The sequence below is a fragment of the Pleurodeles waltl genome, chromosome 4_2, assembly GCF_031143425.1.
Source record: "Pleurodeles waltl isolate 20211129_DDA chromosome 4_2, aPleWal1.hap1.20221129, whole genome shotgun sequence".
Lineage (NCBI taxonomy): Eukaryota > Metazoa > Chordata > Amphibia > Caudata > Salamandridae > Pleurodeles > Pleurodeles waltl.
Window position 1 is genome coordinate 677,882,677 of NC_090443.1, and position 23,085 is coordinate 677,905,761.

Sequence of the window (23,085 nt, forward strand, 5' to 3'; positions counted from 1 at the left end):
ACTTGTCAGCCTGTAACTGAGGGTTCCCTAAAGGGGAGTTGCTGAGAGCAGCCCCCATGCAGGTCTAACCAATTATTGCAGAAAGAATTCAGGGTTCTAAGGCCTTCAGAATACCTGTTCTCCATTCCTTGAGTAGTAGAAGACTGCTGTCTCTCCGGGCCCGTAGATGACCATATATGAGGTGGCAAGTGTTGTTCCTGGTCCCTTCACCCCTCACTCACGGTCTCATTCACCAATCATACCTTAGGTGCCTGAATCCAGAGCTAGTCTATCAGGTACTCAGGCACCACGCATGCCTGCATATCTGTTGCTCTCCTCCAAAGCAGGGACTGCTCAGCTCTTTCAGGGGCTGATGCCCCTCTTCAGTGGTCTGTCACCAAAGACAGATTTGGTATCAGGGTCTTCCAAATGAGTCTTCTTGAATTAAAGAGATGCTTCTGGTGGAAGTCTCCCCCAGGGCCCTGCCACCATGGAAGGGACACTGTGCACATTTACTTTTTGTTTAGGCTGCAAGGGTGTAGGCATGAGCACCGAGTTGTCTCTGCATAGGATTCCAGCGCAAGTCTTCATTGTGTAATGTGGCTCCAGAAGTAAATCAGACAATACATCTAATGTACCAGAAACAGCCCATATTGTCATACAGATCACTGATTGTCCCTGAGGAAGTACATGCCAATGCAGCCTACACATGTCCTATCAAACAGCACAGCAATACCCTAAAAGATGGGTAACAACTTGAATGACTTATGCATCATTTTACAGCAATTTGTCAGGTAAACAAAATGCTGCAAGTCCTCCACCACGGAAAGGCCAACTAATTACTATGTTCTTGATGACAATCAAGGGCCACAAGATCCACGAGTTGTAAATGGAATTGCCAGGTTAGAATGCAGTTGCTAATCATGAGTGGGTATCTTAGGTTTGGACAAGTGACTTACAGATTTACATGTCTATGTACTAAACTTGGATCATCAGTCCTAGGTACACTTTTCACAACCCTACGCCTGTGCCTGAGGGGGACAGGCAACAAATACTTTCAAACAACAGGGACACCCAGGAAGCTTCGGACAGCTGTACATGGGTTTGGGCAGCCCACCACAGGTAAGGATGAAGTCCAACTAGGATACACCCAAACCTTGGACAATCCCATCCACACTTATGTTTGGAAATGCAGACCATTCTCAACATCATTTCCTACGAGTAACACATGACTTACAACAAGCAGATAGATGCAAGCACACATCTGCCCATGAGCTGCATGCACACCTAGGCCATTGTACTCAAGTGCCTCATACTCGTAGCACAACATGTGGAGCTACATGCTGCTAGGAAGTCAAACATGTTCATTAGTGAATAGGGAAGATGAAGCCTGTGGGTAAGACTTTGGTATCCCTATTCTGTGATAATCAGGGTCTGACTTGCTGACTAAATCACAAATATGGTCCTCTGCGACATTTTCTAACTTTAAGTTTTATCCACAAAACTCAGCCCTATTCACATTGCCGTGTGTGATGCTATTAATGATGTTTGACCAATGACTTTGTGTTTCACCACTGCGCATATTAGTTGCTCAATGTTCACCAGTAGCACATTATGGGGGTCATTCCGAGCCGCCCGCCAAGCTGGAACCGCCAGAAGACCGTACCGCGGTCAAAAGACGGCGGCGGTCATTCTGGCTTTCCCACTGGGCTGGCGGGCGACCGCCAAAAGGCCGCCCGCCAGCCTAGTGGGAAACACCCTTCTACGATGAAGCCGGCCCCGAATGGAGCCGGCGGAGTGGAAGGTGTGCGACGGGTGCAGTTGCACCCGTCGCAAATTTCAGTGTCTGCTAGGCAGACACTGAAATTCAAAGTGGGGCCCTCTTACGTGGGCCCCTGCAGTGCCCATGCCATTGGCCCCACGACACCCCTCACCGCCATCCTGTTCCTGGCGGTCGAAACCGCCAGGAACAGGATGGCGGTGAGGGGGTCGGAATCCCCCATGGCGGCGCAGCAAGCTGCGCTGCCATGGAGGATTCCCCTGGGCAGCGGAAAGTCGGCGGTACACCGCCGACTTTCCGTTTCTGACCGCGGCTGTACCGCCGCAGTCAGAATTCCCAAAGGGGCACCGCCAGCCTGTTGGCGGTGCTCCCGCGGACCCCGGCCCTGGCGGTAATTACTGCCAGGGTCGGAATGACCGCCTATATGTTTTGTTCAGTTTAGCTGCCTATTGGCTTTGACATTGCATTAGCCATTACTTTCTGTATTCTGCCTATTGGCTTTGACATTGCATTAGCCATTATATTCTGTATTCTGCCTATTTGCTTTGACATGCTGTATTCAGTTTAGCTGCCTATTGGCTTTGACATGATATTAGACATTGCATTTTGTATTCAGCTCAGCTGCCTATTGGCTTTGACATGATATTAGACCTTACATTTTGTATTCAGCTCAGCTGCCTATTGGCTTTGACATGACATTAGACATTACATTTGATATTTAGGTTAGCTGCCTATTGCCTTTAACGTGAAGTTAGACATTGAGGTTGAGAATCCAAGCTGTATTTTTCCAAGCTGTGTTTTTCCACAAGATGAACCAAGATGTTTTCCCGAGTCTGAGAGGAGAGGGCACGCTTTTGTAGGGATGACTCGGGCTACAGAGAATTAGATTGCAATCTGCTTGACTTCGGGCTGGAACTTGGTGCCAGTTGCCAGTCTCCCGTGTGGGTAGATAATCTCTTTCTCGCAGTTGACCGGAGTCATCAACTTGCAGACCCCAGAAAGATGAAGCTGTAAATAGTTTCTCACACGGTGAAGTATTTGTTTTGCTTTGCATTAAATATATATATAACCTGCTGTGTACATTGCAACTGAGAAGTACTGAGATATATTTTGTTTTAATGCTGTGACTACTTTTGTGCTTGAAACCTAATAATTCGTCCCTCAAGAACTTGTGGGTGGGGAGGAATTAACAACAATAAAGGTCTTCTTTGAACTCAGAAGTGCATTCTTGATATGTTCTGTAAGCTCTGATACGAGATAAGAAGGAAAGCAGGACACCGTGCCTACAGCACTGATCTACAATCCCAAATTATGACAATACGCTAATGATTGGCCAACTCAAAGATGGGGAAAAAATGATACTGCACTCAAGGAACATATCCGATCATTGATCAGCGCATCACACCTTGCTATGTGTCCAAGACACAGGAGTCAATCACACATCATCAGCAAACACAACACAGAACAGAAATATCAACACTTACTGGAGATGTCTGAGCCACCTCTCGGATAGTGTAGAGGGCAGATCTACCTGTGAAGCATGGAAGGGAGAAATGTGCTCAAATTCTGTGCACTGTACAACACTTCCAAATACAAATAATATGTGTAATATTAAATCAGAAAGTCAAGCCTCTTAGGCATGATGATACTGCATCCAACATACCACTGCAAACATGTACAGACCTGCGCACTCCAGCGAGTGATACACACATATCTGCACACATGCAGTGGCCCTAACTATTATGTGGTGGCAAACATGCTCCATCATTAGTTAGCAGACTAATTCATGGAGTGTATTCCTCTCATCATGTATATCCATGAGAGACATGCAAAACCACTTTCCTGGAGGACTGCAATGCCAGTCACCCAGCTATTGTGAATAAGACCAATTTAAAACACACAACTGCAATGTACAGAGGGCCAGGGACAGTTGTTAGCCCTCAATTTGTATAATTGTCTTCATTTTATGTGCCACAGCTATAGTAAGTTGCACCAACCATAGAGATATGAAGCCATGTCGATACCTTTTGGCATCCATCCCTAATTTAATTGTGGCACTGCAAAGTCCTAATATCAGTCTAAGATGTTACCTGAGGTCAGCTATAACTTGTTTCGTATGTGTCAGAATCCAGTTCAGACATGTATCCGAAAACATTGAGGAACACAATATTTCTTGTAAAAATCTGGATTTAAAACATGTGTTTCCTGATACACTCACAGAACATGCATTAAACATATGTTATAACCACATTTGCATCATCAGTTGACGTGAAGGCAGCACTAATTTACAAGCTCCTGTTGTGTTTTGTAAGTTAGTCTAGCTGTTGAGTCAACAAATGACGGTAATGTGTAGGAATTATTGTATATCTCACAGGCAACTGTGGCCCATAGTAATACTTTTTTTGCACCACATTTGTACCTCTTTTTGACGCAAAAGCGGTGCAAACTTACAAAATACATTTGTATTTTGTAAGATTTCGCCGCTATTGCTTCAAACAATAATGCCAATGCGGTGCTAATAAAGTAGAAATATGGGCCTGTATGTTTAACTTGCATTCCACATGTTCAAAAACATTGCCTACCCAACAAATTCACAAAATACACAGAGACAAGTCAAAAAACAGCCACACAGTCAGGAAATATCACAGACTGCAAAGTGAAAGTGAAAGTACACCCACTGTACCAATTCTGTAAACAGAATATCCTATTACATCACTTCCTGCCCCAAATGTGGTGCATTTTTAATCTTATGTGTCAACATTTTATAAAGCTTACAGTGTGTGCATCAATTGTTGTTGACGCACATGCTTAGAAATAACCCTGCATCCATATTTTGAAATATGTTTCATACTTAACCAATTTCAGGGGGTACAGTGTGGGAATTACCGCTTAGGGCCAATGGATGTTTCATGGCAATGAGCGGCGTATTTCGAAGCATATGCGTCTTTTTTAATGCATGTGCGTCATTTTTTACGCGTATGCGTCAAAATTTCTGTCTTTGACTGGGTTTGGGTCATTTCACATTTGTAATAGTACATGACAGGTGTGACAATACAGAGATAGGTTGATTGCACCAACATTGTGCATTCCGGTGTATGGGCACATGTGACAGATCATACTACTGCAGACCATGAACCTCTACTTGTTGTACCAGATTTGCATTCTTCACTGATGCAATAGATGGCCAAACGTGTGGAATACAAATAGGTATTACCCAGTTTAGGCATGTTTTGCGTCAAGAGAGGATAGCAAGGCGATGCAACTCAATACAGTACCTCAATGCCTATGGGTCAATGTGTGTGATTTGACTCTTACTATTGTAGTTGTCCCACTGTGTGAACATCACAAGACGCATTTTTGCAAATCTGCTTCTATGCATGTGGAGTCAATGTGTCCAACCATCAGATGCTATTCAGTGTGGAAATGAGAGAGGAAATGTGTTTGTCATACACGTAGCAACAACTGCTGTGTGCACTTCTTAGGTTTTTTGGAACGTAGGCACCACCAATGACAAAGCATGCACAGGATAGATAGAAGACGGTTGATCATGGCAATGTTCCAAAACTAAGCCATCACATGTCCTGGAATGTTGGATACTACTTCCTAGGCACTTGTTTGTTTACTCCCCATGCGTCAGGCATGGGATAATGCTATGTGGGTACGGTCTTTGTGACACTGAGTCCCAAATGCAATCCACAAATGTCATGTCATGCCACAGTTGGAGTCATATAAATGAGCCATGTCTCTCCTGTGGCAGTGGAGGACCAGCAGACCAAGCAGCACATGTTCGCATATTTTCAGTGGTAAAATGCACAAAGGTGTCCGGTTCAAGTGTGTGGGCCAATGTTTAGCCTGTGTCATTATGGGGGTCCATGTTGTCACAGTTACGTGCAGGTCTAGTCATGAGTCTGTGGTGACATTTCCTGCATCTACAAATTATCCTTCACAGCTGAATTGAAGGAAAGCCAATAAGGAATTGAGAACACACATGGGGATAGTCCAGCTATAGCACTGCAGATGTGTTATGAGACTGACAACAGGGCAACCTTGGTGTGCTGACAAAGTTAATGGATCAGAAATTTTAAACCAGCAGGTTTCCTCACAACATTTGTACACAGGTTGGCCTCTAAAATTCCCACTGCATCCGGGAACATCAGTGCCTCTGTGCTGATTTATCTCACAGCTATTCACCACGCAAGCCCCATCAATATGTGGGGGGCAATGTGAATCAGCATGTGGACTGTCAGAGTCCTAAAATGTGTTGACATTTCGTGCACATTATCTGACGTTGTTTGTTGTGCTGGAGGCACCATACCCAATCCATGCATACAGCCATGGTACACTGTCACTATTTGTCACTCATGAATACATGAAACCCAGACAAGGGATGGGCCATGATTAGGCTATTTGGAGACAAGTTCCACACCATGGTACGATAAGTAAACTGATTATACTATCCAATGTATTTGAGTATGCATTGTAGACCCACCTGACCCAACTATGATACAAATGTAGCCACAGGGAACCTTTATGGTAATGCAAAGACAGGAACAAGACAGGCTATCAGGATGCAGGGTCAATCAGGATCAATACATTTAACAAGGCAAATACACAGTGAGCAGACTGAGACTGGTCAAAGGTGGAACAACACTGTGGAAAATGAAAACTGTGTTTGTCCTGTGTGTTGAAACGTAACACAATAACCCAAGGGCTGTGTTACACAAGTGATTTATACAGCAATGCATAACAGTGTTATACATACAATGGCAGCTTCTATGCTGTTCCAGGCAGCTGCAAGGCCATTGCATGTTCAAATGGCTGGTCTGCATGGAGGTGCTCACAGGTGTGTGCAGCATCAGTCTCTCACAAGTCCTGTAGGTGAGAATCAAGTTCAAAGGGCCAACAGTACCTTTCACATGGGAATCAATGTACAGGTGATTACAGGTCCTACAGACTAAAAGACAGTGCATTATTTAACCAGAAGTCCATGCAGACAGAAGTACAATGACTATGGCATACCATACTAAAGAGGGAATCACACTGGATTCACATTGTGAGTCTGGGTGTGTGTAGAGGAGGGATTATATGGGTACAAATATTTCCTTTCCAGGGACCTCTGAAGAAGGGTGGGGTGAGACAAGGAACCTGGGTGTGGCAGGACTTAGGACCTGGGCTGCCATGTGCAGGGGATGTCTTGTGAGTAATGCTAGTCATACCTGGGGCACTTGTGCTAACAATTTGCAGCTTATATGGAAATCTTGTCACACATACTCCTTGCAAAGATAGCTGATGTAACACTTACTGCTATCAAGGGTCTGGTCATACCTTTTTGCCACCAATGCAATAGCACATCCACTGCCTCGTGTATGAGGCATTTCTTCCCTTATTGACTGATGGTGTCTTAGTTGTGTGCCATATGCTGCAATTAACCATGTTGCCAACATGTATGTGTGAAATAGCTGTGGTCCTCTGATATTGCCCTTCAAATGTGAAATGTACAGGCTCTATATCATTTACAGTGTGTGTGAATTTGGCTGTACATTACTACGCATAAAAATTAATGTGGAATTTTCTGTATCCTAATCTGTATTTCTGCAATGCTCAATGAGGCTACACTCTGATTCTGATAGTTAGGGATAATGTTATGCAAAAATGATTACCCAGACCATGATATAGTGATTAGAATAGGTGTTTATTGACATATGGTAAGACAGTGGTGATGGATGAGTAGAGTTAAAAGAAATGTTGGACAATCTGTTGTCTGCAACACAATCCTGCAGCTGTGTTTTGATGGTCCCCCTCAAGCTGATGGACAGCATCCTCCTCTTCCTCCTCTTCAGGCATTTGTGGGTCAGGTTCATATAGGGGAATGTTCCTTCTTACATATATGTTGTGCAGGATGGCACAGGTCAAAATGATTTTGCACACCATTTCTGGTGAGTATAGGAGGCTGCCTCCAGTGATGTCGAGGCACCTGAATCTTGACTTCAGGATGCCAAAGGTCCTCTCGACTATGGTGCGTGTCCTCCGATGTGCCTCATTATAGGGACGCTCTGCTGCAGTGCTTGGGTTTGCAAATGGGGTCATGATCCATGGCTGGATCCCATACCCCTGATCAGCTGACAGAGAAAATGACTAAGAACATGTTGATGTTGCTAGCACCATGATTATCACTTTGCATGGCAGTTGTTCTCTTGTGTTGTCTGTGACTCATCTGTGTTTGTGTTATTGTGTGGAATCCTAGGCTTCTAGGATGTACCATCAGCATTGGGTTGTTTCCTTATCTGAACGGGTGTTTGGCTGATTTACCGATGTCAGCAGTATTTTTGTAGAGTTGCAGTACATTGTGTACTCCCTTGCATTATGTCATGTGAAAGAGGTGTCCCTGTGTCTTAACTGGGTGTGAGATGATACTTCCATACACAGAATCAATTCCACAGTGGTGATAACACGGTTGCATTTATATACTCTGGACATCCCATCCAATTTGACATATGCAATAGAATTATTTAAACATCAGTGAGACCCTTAGATTTTGCTAGGTGACAAAGTACAACACATCTCCGTACGTTGTCAGCACTGACGTGTTGAAAATTGACTATGCACAAATTTCACAGTTGTGACAAATTTTCAGCAGACCTATTTCTCTGCCCTTGCCAAGTCGACTCAGGTTGTAAAGTGTACCTATACATCTGAACATGTTCTAGTTCAGCTGGCTAATTTGGTTGTGAGGTTGTCATTTTGAGTGTCAGAAGGTCTGTATGCCTGTACATCTGTTGTTTGTGTGTGTGAAATTGTCTCAATCCGTATGTGTAGGAATGTGCATTTCAATATTGTCACATCAATATGTGTTCTTCGCACAGTCCACTTGCTTATTGGTAGTGGGCAATGTGGGAGCAGGAGTGATGTGAGATATTGGTACAGCCTCAATGATTCCATGTCACCTTCATTGTAGTCATCATCATGCTATGTGTGTCATGGTGTTTCAACTGCAGCATAACACATTACACACCCCTTACACAGTACGTATTGGTTGGAAGGGTGTTTGATTGAGCGTTGTTGATGTGATATTGAAAGATTAATCTTCCTAGTTGTACTGCCAGTTGAGGCCATGTCATTGTCACTGTGTTGTTTTAAATTGTTCCCTTGTGTCTGTGGAGTGGCATCTGTTGTTATTTGGTACTGTCATTTGTCCATAGGTCTATATCCAAATGGTTCAGGATATCACACATGCCTAGCGGTGTTACAACCTCAGTGGCCACGTGTTGATGTCGTGGTGTATGTGTTGTGTGTCACACAGGGTTGCTGTGCTGTGTGTATATAACTAGGTTTCTGAACTTACCAACAAGTAGGCCATTTCCATATCGTCCATCCTGGAAGTGTTGATTTATGGTGCAGTGACGGGAGATGAATGAATCATGTACACTCCCAGGATACTTTGCCAAAATGTTGGTGATCGACAATGGCCTGCACATTGATGGAGTGTGTGTGCTTCCTGTTGCGGTATAGATGTTCGGTTGCAGCAGGTGGCACAATGCGTACATGTGTGCAGTCAATGACACCAAGCAGGTGTGGGAAGCTCTTAATTTGGTAAAACCCCTGTTTTGTCTCCTGCTGCTTCTGCTGTGTTTTGGGGAAGCTGATGTGGCAGAGTGTAAGGGAGATGATGGCATCCAATACCTTAGGTAGGAAGGCAGAGAATGAGGGCTGTGAGATCCCGGCAACCAGCGCACCAGTGGTTTAGAAGGAGCCACTTGCCAACATGTGGAGTACAGCTAGCAGCTTGGTTTCTGGTGGAATGGTGCGGGGTGTCTGCAAGCTGGGTGCCAACTGTGGCTCAATGTTGCGCAGCAGCTACTGAATGGCTTGCCAGTTGAGCCTGTACCTCTGGATGATGTCTTGTTGGCAGAGTCCCAGAAGGGTTGTCTTGGTGCGGAATATCCTCTCCTGCCTTCTGCGTTGCCTTTGGGGTCCCTGCTGGTGTTGTGGAAGCTGCTGTTGTTGGTCCTGTGCTCTGCGTCTGCATCCATACTGGATGAAAAGCACCTCCAAGTCTTCCTTTTGGAGCTCTGCTGTTGCTTCTGTGTATTTTCATTAAGTACAGGTGTGTTTGCCCATTTTAACGCCTGCCCTGACCCAGGCGTTATTTTTTTACGTAAATCGGGCTGTGCATCATTTTCCGCCTCCGCCTCCTGGCCGTGTGGGATTTTTGTGCGATTGGATAAATAAGGCATACAGGTGTTTAAGTAATTTTTTGGATGGGAACGCCTACCTTGCGTGTAAATAACGCAAGGCGGTTTCCCGCATCCAGAAAATGACGCGCACGGCGGAATTTTGGCATTTGAGGGCTCAGGCGTCAAAGTTTAAATATGGTGCACAGTTTGCGCTGAATGTGCGTCTAAATTTTGGACGCACATTTGGCGCAAACAGAGTATAAATATGCCCCAGCATATGCTTAGTCTGTGTGGCAAGACTAGTAGATATGTACCAAGGGGCACATTTTTAATTATTTCACCCAGCATAGCACAGCACAGCAAATCACCTTGCTGCACTGTGCGAAAGTGAAAGGACAGGAATGTGTTGTATTCACAAATAATGGTGCATTCCTGTCCTTTTCTGGAGCTGGAAGACGTTTGGCTGCCTAGTGCTAATGCTTACACCCTTGTGTTGTGGTGCAGAGGAGCCTGTGATGAAGCTGGTCAGCATTTCCTATAACATCACATGTATGGAGAATGATTCTGGCATATGATGTGAGGCATCTTTGACCTATCACCTCTAGCCAGGTCATCCCTGTGAGATGACTAGCTGCATTCCATGTTCTGAAAATGTATATACATCTGTGTAAGGGTGTTGAAATATGCCATTTCACCTGTATGTCATAGTGCTTCTTTGACATTTAGAACTGTGTGTATTTGCACTATTATATTACAATTTGTAAAATAATGTTTTGCAGGTGGACATTGCCTGTTCACACAAGTAGAAATTGACAACTTTAGGAATCCTGATGTTGACATTAAGGCCCTCATTCTGACCTTGGCGGGCGGCGGAGGCCGCCCGCCAAAGTCCCGCCGTCAGGTTACCGTTCCGCGGTCGAAAGACCGCGGCGGTAATTCTGACTTTCCCGCTGGGCTGGCGGGCGGTCGCCTTCAGACCGCCAGCCAGCCCAGCGGGAAAGAGGCTTCCACGAGGAAGCCGGCTCGGAATCGAGCCGGCGGAGTGGAAGCTGTGCGACGGGTGCAGTTGCACCCGTCGCGTATTTCACTGTCTGCCAAGCCAGTGGCATGGGCACTGCAGGGGCCCCCAGGGGCCCCGCGACCCCCCCTACCGCCATCCGGATCTCGGCGGTCCGACCGCCGGGATCTGGATGGCGGTAGGGGGGGTCGGAATCCCCGCGGCGGTGCAGCAAGCTGCGCCGCCGCGGAGGATTCAATGGGGCCGCGGTACACTGGCGGGAGCCCGCCAGTGGTGCCGGTCCGACCGCCAGGGTCAGAATGACCACCTAAGTGTCATGAGTACATGGTTGTAGCTCTGTGACAAGTGTGTGAGCCATGATAGCTGTAGCAATGGTAACAAATCACTCAGATTCATTTAGCAAACACAATAGCATGTGCCTACAGATTCATTTTAAGTTGACAAGGAGGCATGTTAATGTGAATGTAGTGTTAATATAGGTGTGGTTAAGTATTCCTGCAGTATCCCACTTGAAATATGGGGATGTCATACCTGTAAGATTACCTGTGTGTCACACTTAATGATACTTTGCACAGACATTAATGACAGTGTCATCAGGTCAGCCATCAGATTACAACCATTGCTCAACAGATAGAAGCTCGAATGTGCCAGTTAATGCCAGATTTTGGTGAATCTTGAAAAGAACCCATGAACAGATACCATTAACATCTCATCATGTGTTTAGGCATGAGTGTGAGTAATTTGCTTGAAATCAAGACATTTCAGAAGTATGAACATTTACCTGTGCTATCCTGAGATATAGCTGTTGTAATCTTGCTCAGGGGTGACTGGGCCTCCCTCAGAAGTATCCATGCCAGAACTATGTAGTTTAGAGTGACTGTGGCCCCATCACACTGATGCCCTGGAGGCTGCCTTGATGTACGACAGCTAATGTATGGATCCAAGATTTGATTAAAAACAATAGCTCTCATCTTATCTAATGCACATTATAAGAGTAGATGTCCACGTGGTAGAGATCTTGTGCTGTGGCCCAGCAGGTGTAACATGGATGGCAGCATGTATATCTCAGTCATATATGTGTCTGTAGATCAGAGTGGCAATCTTATTGTTATTAAACCTATGAAGCTCGAATAGGCCTCACTGCATGGGTACAATGTCATTGGCTTAAGTGTGGACAGCAGCCCATAGGCACTAGGGCCCTCATTATGACATTGGCAGTAAGTGCCGCTTACCACCATGCTAACTGCCACCAACATACCGCGACCGTGGCGGTATACCGCTAAGGGGATTGTGACCCACACATAGAAATCTGCCACTATTCAGACACACTCACACAAATCCGCCAGACCAAAGGTCAGTGAGAAAATGGCGGTACCAAAGCCCACACCGTTACGCCAACAGAAATACGCCCACAGCATCATGACCCACGAATCACCGCAGCGGACATTCAACTGCAGTAAATCATTGGCAGTACATACCGCTGCTCTCAAAATACACACACACTAACAAAACAACATCACATTGGACAATTCAAACTATACACACCTGACACACAGACATACACCACACCCACATCACTATAAAACACACACACACACTACCCACAACCCTTTACAACTACAAAAAAATCTACAACAGAGAGAGAGAGAGAGAGAGACACCAAGACCACCCACAGAACCAGAGCCACAGAACACCATCACCCATACACCATCCACGCACCTCACAGCACACACCCCAACACATCACCCCTCACACCCTCACACTCACCACTCACACTACACCCATGGCACCACAAAGACACCCCAGGTTCTCAGAGGAGGAGCTAAGGGTCATGGTGGAGGAAATCATCCGGGTAGAGCCACAGCTATTCGGATCACAGGTGCAGCAGACATCTACTACAAGGAAGATGGAGCTATAGCGGAGAGTCATGGACAGGGTCAACGCCATGGGACAGCACCCCAGAACAAGAGATGACATCAGGAAGAGGTGGAACGACCTACGGGGGAAGGTGTGTTCCGTGGTAGCAAGACACCAGATAGCTGTACAGAGGACTGGCGGTGGATCCCCACCTCCTCCCCCACAACTAACAACATGGGAGGAGCAAGTCTTGGCGATCATGCATCCTGAGGGCCTGGCAGGAGTAGCAGGAGGACTGGACTCTGGTAGGTCAACTCTTTACTACTTTCACCACCCCTCTACCTGCATGCCATCACATACCCCCACCCCTGCCCTCACCCCATCACTCCACCACCTCACATATACCCCACCATCAAAACCCACCCATCCCAATACCAAGCCTTGCATGCAACACCAATGCTTGATACCCATCACAGACCTGCATGTACACCCATCACCATAGCATGCACACTAGTGACAATCACTTAGCCAACCAAATCATAACTCACACAAGCCAAAGCTGCCTTGCCAATAACAACCATAGAGGAAAACATACCTGTGCACAAGATGACACACACAGAAACAATATGTACACAAAAGGAGAGCAATGGGAGTGTTGCTAGCCCACACCGCCTCCCTACAGAAATTATATCATCACTAATGGTGTGGGGTAGTAGGAACTGAAGATAAGACTAGGTCAGTCTTTTTACAGTGGTGTTAATAAGGTCACTATAGATCCTCAGGTCGGGAAGTCATAGTTGGAAAAATGTCCAAGCTAGGGGGTGCTGTGTTGTCCTACAGGGGGAAGGGGGATTTCCCTTACGGACTAGGTGGTCTCACACACATAATAGTGTCTTATCTTCAGTTCCTACTACCCCACACCATTAGTGATGATACACACAGAAACAATAACACTGCATTTACATCCCCACAGGACCCCCACACAACGTAACTGGAGAGAAGGTGTCAGCACCCTCCAGTCCCCCCCAGAAGAGGCCCACAGTGATGACAGCAGCTCTGAACACCTGGATCAGGATGACCAACCTGACCCATCTGGGACATCTGGACAGTCGGTGACCCAGCCACATTCCCAAACCACCACAGAGCCTCCCCCTCAGGAAACACCACCACAGCACCCACCAAAAGGGCCCACCACTCTGTCCCCAAAACACGTCAATCAGCAGTGTGTCCACCACTACAGGGACCCCAGGCATCCCCACAAACACAGAACGATCAGGGACCTAGGGTCAGTGGCAGTGGGCACATGGTTCAGGTGACAGAGGCACAGGACAACAGGGAAGCTGGGAGGACTGCTGTGCGACAGGGGGAGGACAGGCCCAGGGAATTGACTCTCCACGAGGCACTCACCAACATTCTGGGAGCATACCACCATTACCAGGAGACCATGGGCCAGATACTGGCCAAGCTGCAGGAGACCCAGCGGCTGCAGGAGGGACAGTACCTGGGGATCAGGAAGGACCTGAGGGACATCCACAACATCCTGGTCACCATTGCAGGGGTGCTGGCTGACATTGGCAACACCATGAGGGAGGCAGTGGCACACCAATGGGCACCTGACACTAGCCACACCGAAGAACAGCCCTCCACCTCCGCCGATGCAAGTGGACAGGAGGCTCTGCGATAGGAACAACAGGCCACCAGCACCCCAACCCCTGCAGAAGGAGAACCACCAGGCAAAAGGTCCCTGGAATCCAGGCAGAAGCCAGAGAACATTCCCAAGACCCCCGCCAGGAAATAGGACTCCCCTGATTGTCACCCTTGTTTCCCACCCTGTCACCCTGTCCACCTTCAACTTACATTGCTCCACTTCCTATGCCCCCTTGGACAATGCATCTGTGATACCAATAGACTAGACTCTATCCTGGACAGTTCTCCACCATCAACCCAGCCCATTGCACATCCCCATTTACTTCTCAGCACTTAAATAAACACCTTTGCAACTAATACAAGTATGGAGTCCGTCAAATGATTGAAATATGTGTTAGTTTAACAAGTTGGAAACATAGCAATTCAAATGTACTGTAATATTTACATGGGTATGATCTGTAGTGGGCAGCAGTAAATACACCAGGAGCCAGAGTGGGGCACAGATATCTGAAAATAGAGATGCCAAAGGGTACAGTAAGTGGCCATAGAAATAGGGAAATCAGGCTGCCATGTTCAATGTCCAACACAAAACTTCAATGGAAGGTGAAGTTACAGTGTCTTACCCATGTGGCACTGGAAGTACTGTTGAATTCTTGTAGTTCTGATGTCCACATCCTCTGCCTCCTCTTCGTCACTGTCCACAGGCTCCACCGCTGCCACATGACCATCCCCAGGCTCATCTTCCTGTAGAAAAGGCACCTGGCGTCTCAAGGACAGGTTGTGCAATATGCAACATGCAACGATGATCTGGCACACCTTCTTGGGTGAGTAGAATAGGGATCCACCTGTCAGATGGAGGCACTGGAATCTGGCCTTCAGGAGGCCAAATGTGCGCTCAATGATCCTCCTTGTTCGCCCATGTGCCTCATTGTAACGTTCCTCTGCCCTTGTCCTGGCATTCCTCACTGGGGTCAGTAGCCATGAGAGGTTGGGGTAACCAGAGTCACGTGTAAATATCGAGGGATACCTGTTAGCCACACACTCACCCTTAGGGCCAACACCACACCCATATACCTACATCAACTGTGTGGGGACCATGGGCTCACCTCTTAGCCACACCCAGTGCCTCTGGAGTTGAGACATCACATATGGGATGCTGCCATTCATCAAGATAAAGGCATCATGCACAGAGCCAGGATACTTTGCATTGACATGGGAGAGGTACTGGTCCGCCAAACACACCATCTGCACATTCAGAGAGTGAAAGCTTTTTCGATTTCTGAACTCCTGTTCATTTCTCCGGGGGTGGAGGGGGGCAAAGGCAATATGTGTACCATCAATGGCACCAATTATGTTGGGGATATGTCCCAGTGCATAGAAGTCAGCCTTCACTGAGGCCAAATCCTCCTCCTTGGGGAAAACGATGTAGCTGCACATGTGTTTCATCAGGGCAGAAACACTCTGGTCAGCACATTTGAGAACATAGGCTATGACATCCCTGATGCCATGACCACTTGCTGGGGAATAGAGCACTGACAGGACCTGCACTAGAGGGGGGTACCTGGGGGTGGCAGATGGCTGAAATCAGGTCTGGCTCTAATTGGGCACACAGTTCTTGGATTGTGGCCCTATCAAGTCTGTAGGTTAGGATAATGTGCCTGTCCTCCATTGTCGCCAGGTCCACCAGGAGTCTGTCCACGGGGGGATGTCTCCATCTCCTATTTATTCATCCTCAGTGGTTGAACTCCAGGGTTAAAAACGGTGAGCAGAAGGTCATATTCATACATATTCTCAGATTAATATGCAATTTTTGCTTTACAGAAACAGTATGTGAACTTTTAAGTCAGTTGATGTGGCTATGTCTGCTGTGACGCAGTTAGGTTCCATGGCCTGTGCCCCCCTGAAATGGCGGCTGCCTGACCTGTGAGGAGGGACAAGTGGAAATGAAGTGATTCCGCTGGCGTTGTGCGCTATTGCGGTCGGCGCGTGATGACCGCAGTGCAACACCACATTTGTTATCATTGGGGCCTATGGGTTTCAGGAGCCAATGGCGATGTACGCTGGAGGTGACAGTACGCACCGCCGCAGACGTGACCGCTATTTTCTAGCTGTTCACTCACTTGCTACCTGACCTTCAACAGGAGAGGACCTACACTGCAGGTGCTTCATGGCTCGAGCGTCTGGGGAAAGGGCCCCTGCCTTCACTTCGGATGAGTTGGAGAGACTGGTGGATGGAGTCCTACCCCAGTACCCATTATTTTATGGTCCTCCAGACCAACAGGTGAGCACACTGTGAGCATGATGCGTGGGACATGAATGTATGGAGTGCTGTGTGTGTAAGCCTCGTTTGGGGGGGGGCTGAGGGGTCCTGGGCAGAGTGCTGTATGTATGGTGTATGTGCATAAGGGGATGGGAGGGATATGGTGGGCCATGAGAGTACGAAGTCTGGACGGTATGACTAATACCTTTTGTTATGTATCTTTTTCTGCAGATCAACGCCCATCAGAAAAAGGGTATTTGGCATGCCATCACCAAGGAAATGCGGACCATGGGGGTCTTTGACAAGCGGTAGCACCCACTGCCTCAAACGGTGGCAGGACCTGCGCCGCTGGGCAAGGAAGACGGCGGAGGCCCAGCTGGGGCTGGCCTCCCAACGATGAAGGGGTGCCCGTCGTACCCTGGCCCCCCTGATGTTCCGCATCCTGGCAGTGGCCTATCCAGAGTTGGATGGGCACTTGAAGGCATCACAGCAGCCACAAGGGGGTCAGTACAGATTCAGAGTCATGACTTTGCGCGTGTTAAGGTATTTCCTGGGTGGGGGATGTGGGCTCTGGGTGCCCCTAGGCCAGGGCGAACATGGCAGGGTAGGTTCCATGATGGGCAAGCTCAGATGCACTCCAACCCCAATTATGTTAGTGGGCATCTACTACTGGGCAGGGTCCTGTGGGTTTCAGGTTTGCAGCTAATGGCGTTAGGCATTGTACTCCATGGCCGGGTGACTAGCATTGTAACCGGTAGTGCATGGCCTAGTGCAAAAGGCTGTTCCCTGTGAGTTGTGTACACCAGCGGTAGTGTTGTTACAGGCATTGACCAAGTGTATCCTGTGTCTCTTCCCCCCCTCTTTTTGTTTTGTCACCCTGTCCATCAGCATCATCTTGAGGAGGAGCAGAGGCACCGGCGATGGAGGGATCTGCATCCACATGGGCCTGAAGGCCAAATCCACTGACAGTGAGGGCACCAGTGGGACAGAGGGCGAGGGGAGCACCACGACGGAGACAGGAGGGGACAGTACTGACAGTGACTCCTCCTCCGATGGTAGCTCCTTGGTGGTGGTGGACACCTCTGTGCCCACTGCAACTACAGGTATAGCCGCCACCCCGTACCAGCACCGCCCTCACAGCAGCCCCTCAGCGTGTTTCCTGTGCCCGCTCACCCAGGAGGGTGGGCATCTACTTCGCCTCAGGCACCTCAGGACCTGCCCCAGTTAGCCCTGCTGCCCTTAGTGGTGAGGCTATTGACCTCCTGAGATCCCTCTCTGTTGGGCAGTCAACCATCCTGAATACCATCCAGGGTCTATCAGGGCATTTGCAACAAACAAATGCATATCTGGAGGGCATTCACTCTGGCGTGGCGGCTCAACAGAGAGCATTCCAGGCTCTGGCCAACTCACTGATGGCAGCCATTGTCCCTGTCTCCAGCCTCCCCCATTCAACTTCCTCTACCCAGTCCCAATGCCCTCAACCCCAGCCTATCCCAAGCACATCTTCAGACCTGCATGCACCCAAATCAACACACAGAAGTGGCTCAGGCAAACACAAGCACCACACTTCATCCCACAGCACCACAGCCTGCACCATGGACAGCACCGCCACCTGCCCCACTGCCAGCACCGCCACCTGCACCGCCGCCAGCAACACCACTACCAGCAGCAGCAGCCCCTGTGGACAGCCATCCGAGGCTGCAGGGGAAGGGCTGGAGCCTCCCCCCACCACTGCCAGCCACACCACCTGCACCAAGGCCAGCACTTCCACCGCCCCGCCGCCAGCACCGCCACCTGCCCCACCGCCAGCAGCACCACTGCCAGCAGCAGCAGCCCCAGTGGCCAGCCGTTCGAGGCTGCAGGGGAAGGGCTGCAGCCTCCCCCCACTTCTGCTAGCACCGCCACCTGCACTGGGGCCAGCACCGCCACCTACCCCGCTGCCAGCACCGCCACCTGCCCGGCCTCCAGCAGCACCACTGCCAGCAGCCCCAGTGGGAAGCCGTCCGTGGCTGCAGGGGAAGGGATGGAGCCTCCTCTCATCACTGTCAGCACCATCACCTGCACCACGGCAAGCACCGCCACCTGTACCGCGGCCAGCACCACCACCTGCCCCACCGCCATCAGCACCACTGCCAGCAGCAGCAGCACCAGTGGGCAGGTGTCCGAGGCTTCCGGGTAATGGCTGGAGCCTCCCCCCACCACTGCCAGCACCGCCACCTACAGCGCAACTGCCATCCACTGAGCAGCCGTCACTGTCGGCGAGCAGTGTGTAGTCGTGTCTACATGGGCTGCAGTGCATCCTGGCCCATGCAACACCTGTAGGTGTGACACCTGGGTGAGAGACTGTGACCTTGCACCATCCAGGATGAAGCACAATGGGCACAAAGCCCCCTCCAGAACCAGTGGAAGAAGGCATCCACACACCCCTTCCTTGGCAGAATGAAGCACAGAGGGCACAAATCCCCCTCCAGAACCAGTGGAAGGAGGCATCCACTCACCCCCTCCTTGGCAGGATGAAGCACACTGGGCACAAGGCCCCCTCCAGAACCAGTGGAAGGAGGCATCCACTCACCCCCTCTTTGGCAGGATGAAGCACACTGGGCACAAGGACCCCTCCAGAACCAGTGGAGAAGCCATCCACTAGAGAGACTGTGGCTTTGAACTCCCCAGGACCAAGCAGTGGGCAAACCACTCACTTGAGAGACTGTGGCTTTGCACTCCCCAGGACCAAGCAGTGGGTAAACCACCCACTTGAGAGACTGTGGCTTTGCACTCCCCAGGACCAAGCAGTGGGCAAACCATCCACTTGAGAGACTGTGGCTTTACACTCCCCAGGACCAAGCAGTGGGCATGGAGCCCCCTCCAGGCCAGTTGCGTTGTACCATCTTCCGGCTGAGGTGCCCCCTCATTCCCCATCCCCCTGAGGTGCCTGTGTTTTTACGACCTGATGCCCCTGCAGTGTTCTCTCTGTGTTGAGGCAGGAGTCAAGTGTGGCCGTGGCCTATGTGTTATGGCCTTGTGGGCCACAGACATTTTGGAGTGGGCAGTGTCCCTCCCTTTGCATATAATGTACTTATTGATTTAAGTAGGTATTTATCTAAAATTGTACTAGTACACTGATTTCAATCAATTCCTTTTGTCCTTGCATTATTCCTGAGGGTTACGGGTTGTATATGTAATGTTGTTGCATCTGTTTGTGTGCATGGTGTTGGGGGTGAGGGTGGGGGTGAGGGTGTTGCGTGTTGCATGTGTGTCACTCTTTTTTTCCTCCCCTCTCCTTTGTTTGCTAGGTGCAGTACTCCCGTGGTCGTCTTCGCCGGAGTTCGTGTTCCTGGTGTATAAGGAGGTACACCAGCATTGGAAAAATTTGCAACTCAGGCTCCATGGCATTGTGGTTCTTCCTTGAATGTCAAGAGGTGAGTCGTTTCCCTTCAGAGTACTGTTTCCACCGTGCTTTTGATGGTGTTGGTACTGCCCCGGAAAAGCTGGCGGATAGGTGTGTCATATTAATGTGGGCGGTACATTGTCTTCTGCCTGACTGTTGGCGGTTACCGCTGCGGTGTTTGTTGCTACCACCATGGCGGTCTGAGTGTAAAAGTGGCTGTCTGTGTTGGCGCTGTGGTCATAATTCCATTTTTTTTTACCACCGGCCTGTTGCCAGTATTACTGGCGCTTTATTACGGACCGCCAGGGTTGTAATGGAGGGCCTAGATTTCCCATAGATTGACACATCAATGCCAGCCTTATGGGCAGTATCTTATGTATGTGATATTTATGTCAAGCTTTCATGCAGTACAACGTGACAAGCCACCTTGCTGCACTGCATGAATGGGAAAGTGCAGGAATGAACAATGATTCCATCAAACAGCATTACTGTCCTTTCCTACTGGTGGAGTGCATCTGCCTGCCTAGCACCAACTAAGGCACCCTTGCATCATGGTGCCAGGGGCTCTGCATCATAGGCAGAATAGTGCTTGGTCAAGTGAGGACTTCTGCCTTCATACATACACTCCTGACAAGCTTTTTGCTCTTTCTTTTTGTGCTGCAGAATGCAGCACAGGGAGAATTCATAAACAGAAATGTAAAATTAGAGTCTTTCTCCTGGTTTTGGTTCACATGTGGACTTGATGCATTATGACACATTTCCAGGTCCAGCACTGATTCTAATTCTGTGAAGCCTTCAACATAAACGTGTTGAGGCGGTGAGGGACCTACCCTCAATTTATGGAATGGTTCCCTGCCGCAGAGTAAGGCAAGTCAGCAATGTGTGCTGCCTTGCCTAACACCAGATTACTTAAGAAATGCAGAGCCACACAGACTGATCTTGCTTACATTTACACATCTCACATAAGTGTGACTCAGCAGCAAGGCAGGGAACAGGCCACCCCTGGACCCTGAAGTGGACAGCAGCTGGCAGGCACAAGACAATAGAGGATGGATGTGCAGCGCCCTGGAGTTAACTTGTTTATCTGAAGAGTTCCATTGAATGGACAGGAGAAAGGGCAGGATCGGGAAGGAGCAGGCTGACATTAGGGACATTTTTTTTTACATGCCAGGAGGCACAGAAGCGAATTGCCACCCAAATTTGACTCTCTTTGGAGCATCCCATTCCCTTTTTTTAATACATTTATAGTGTTAGTTTTAGTACTCGTGGTTATAGTTAGTGTTTAGCATAGGTGTAGTAATAATTTAGTTGTAGATAAGTAAGATGCTTTTATGTACTAGTTTTTTATTACATTTTAATTATGGTAGTTTTAAGTGGGGATGTTAATGTTTTGTGTCAAAAAATATGAAATACCAAAAAAAAATTAAAAATCCCCAAAATATATATACTTAATTAGCCAACGATGTGTTGATGGTATATGTTTAGGATGTAGTTGGTGTTTGTATTGTACTGACCAATTTGTATTAAGAGGAGTGGGGGGGTTGATGTTTAATTTGTCATGTGCCAATAATGGCTAAGATAGATCAAGTTTTAGATAAGGAAGTTTAGGCTAGTGTTAATGATAGTTAGGATTAGATAGGGTTAGTTAGTGTTTTTAGATAATAGTTTTTGCAATTTAATAAACTGACCATTGTTCTCTAGTTGAATATTATTTATCATGAGTTGGTACCACTGTGTTTGATAAATACATGATGTTCAAATCGTCCTGAGTACACTGTATGAAAATTTTGCATTGTCAGAATCCTCTGGAAAACTGTAAGTCTTCCTCATACTAGAGTTATGTATAGAACCATTTTGATATATTAGAGACTGTAAGTGGGGCTCAGTATTTGATTTTACACACAGCACAACACAGGTAGTCTACTTACTGAAATGCCCTTATGAGTGTTCTGCCTCTCCTGAAGGTTGTGGTGTTAGCCCAACACAGGTAGTCTACTTACTGAAATGCCCTTATGAGTGTTCTGCCTCTCCTGAAGGTTGTGGTGTTGGAATGGAAGGCAGCTGAGTGATGTTACTAGCCTCAGGCGCACACACATCAGAGGAAGAAGATGTAAATTCCATGTTCCTAACAACATTTGTGAGTGCCAGTAAGGCAGCATGGTAGCCCTTGGTACGAGTTTGCTGGTTAGCCAACAAAGCAACAATGTTGATGCTATGGAGGAGTCAACCTTGGCCTTGAGAAACTGGGTGGATGTATTGATTGCTCCCAGCTGCCTGACAACTTTACTGGTGTCAGATGCAAAAGAATGGTGTTACTCTTCCTTCTGCATCAGGACACCATCAATGTCAGCTAGGGAGTCATCAATCCCACAGAGTCAAGAGTATGTGTCTATAATTGCCTTTATCAGCCATTGAAAAGCAACTTGGGGGGGTCCTCAGAGTTCTCAGCTGTTATGTGAAAGGTCGATGATACATGCACAGTCTGTATTAGTTCATCTGGGGACCCAACAATGTTGCCTTCCTTTTCCAATACTGAAGGAGAGCTTCAAAAGTGTGCAGGGGCTCTTGGAAGGTGTCTTCATCCATGTTGGGGTGGGAGGGCAGGTTGGGCATCACAGACAGGTTGATGCTGTTTATCCCTCTAGAAAGAAATAGAAATATGTGACATAGATTCCATGATTGAATATGACAAACATATTTTCTATTATATTCGGCCAGTATTTTTCTTCACTTTAAAGTACACAAAGATATGTGGAACATATCTTTTTACAAGTCTATGTAGCCATTGTTAGAAATGGGGTATTTGGTTGGCAGTTAGGTTACCCCTTGTCCAAGCACGGACCCACACTCTAGTCAGGGTAAAGGAGAATCACCCTCAGTTAACCCCCGCTCACCCCCTTGGTTGCTTGGCACAAGCAAGTAGGCTTAACTTCAGAAGCATTGTGTAAAGTATTTGTACCAACACACACAGTAACTCAGTGAAAA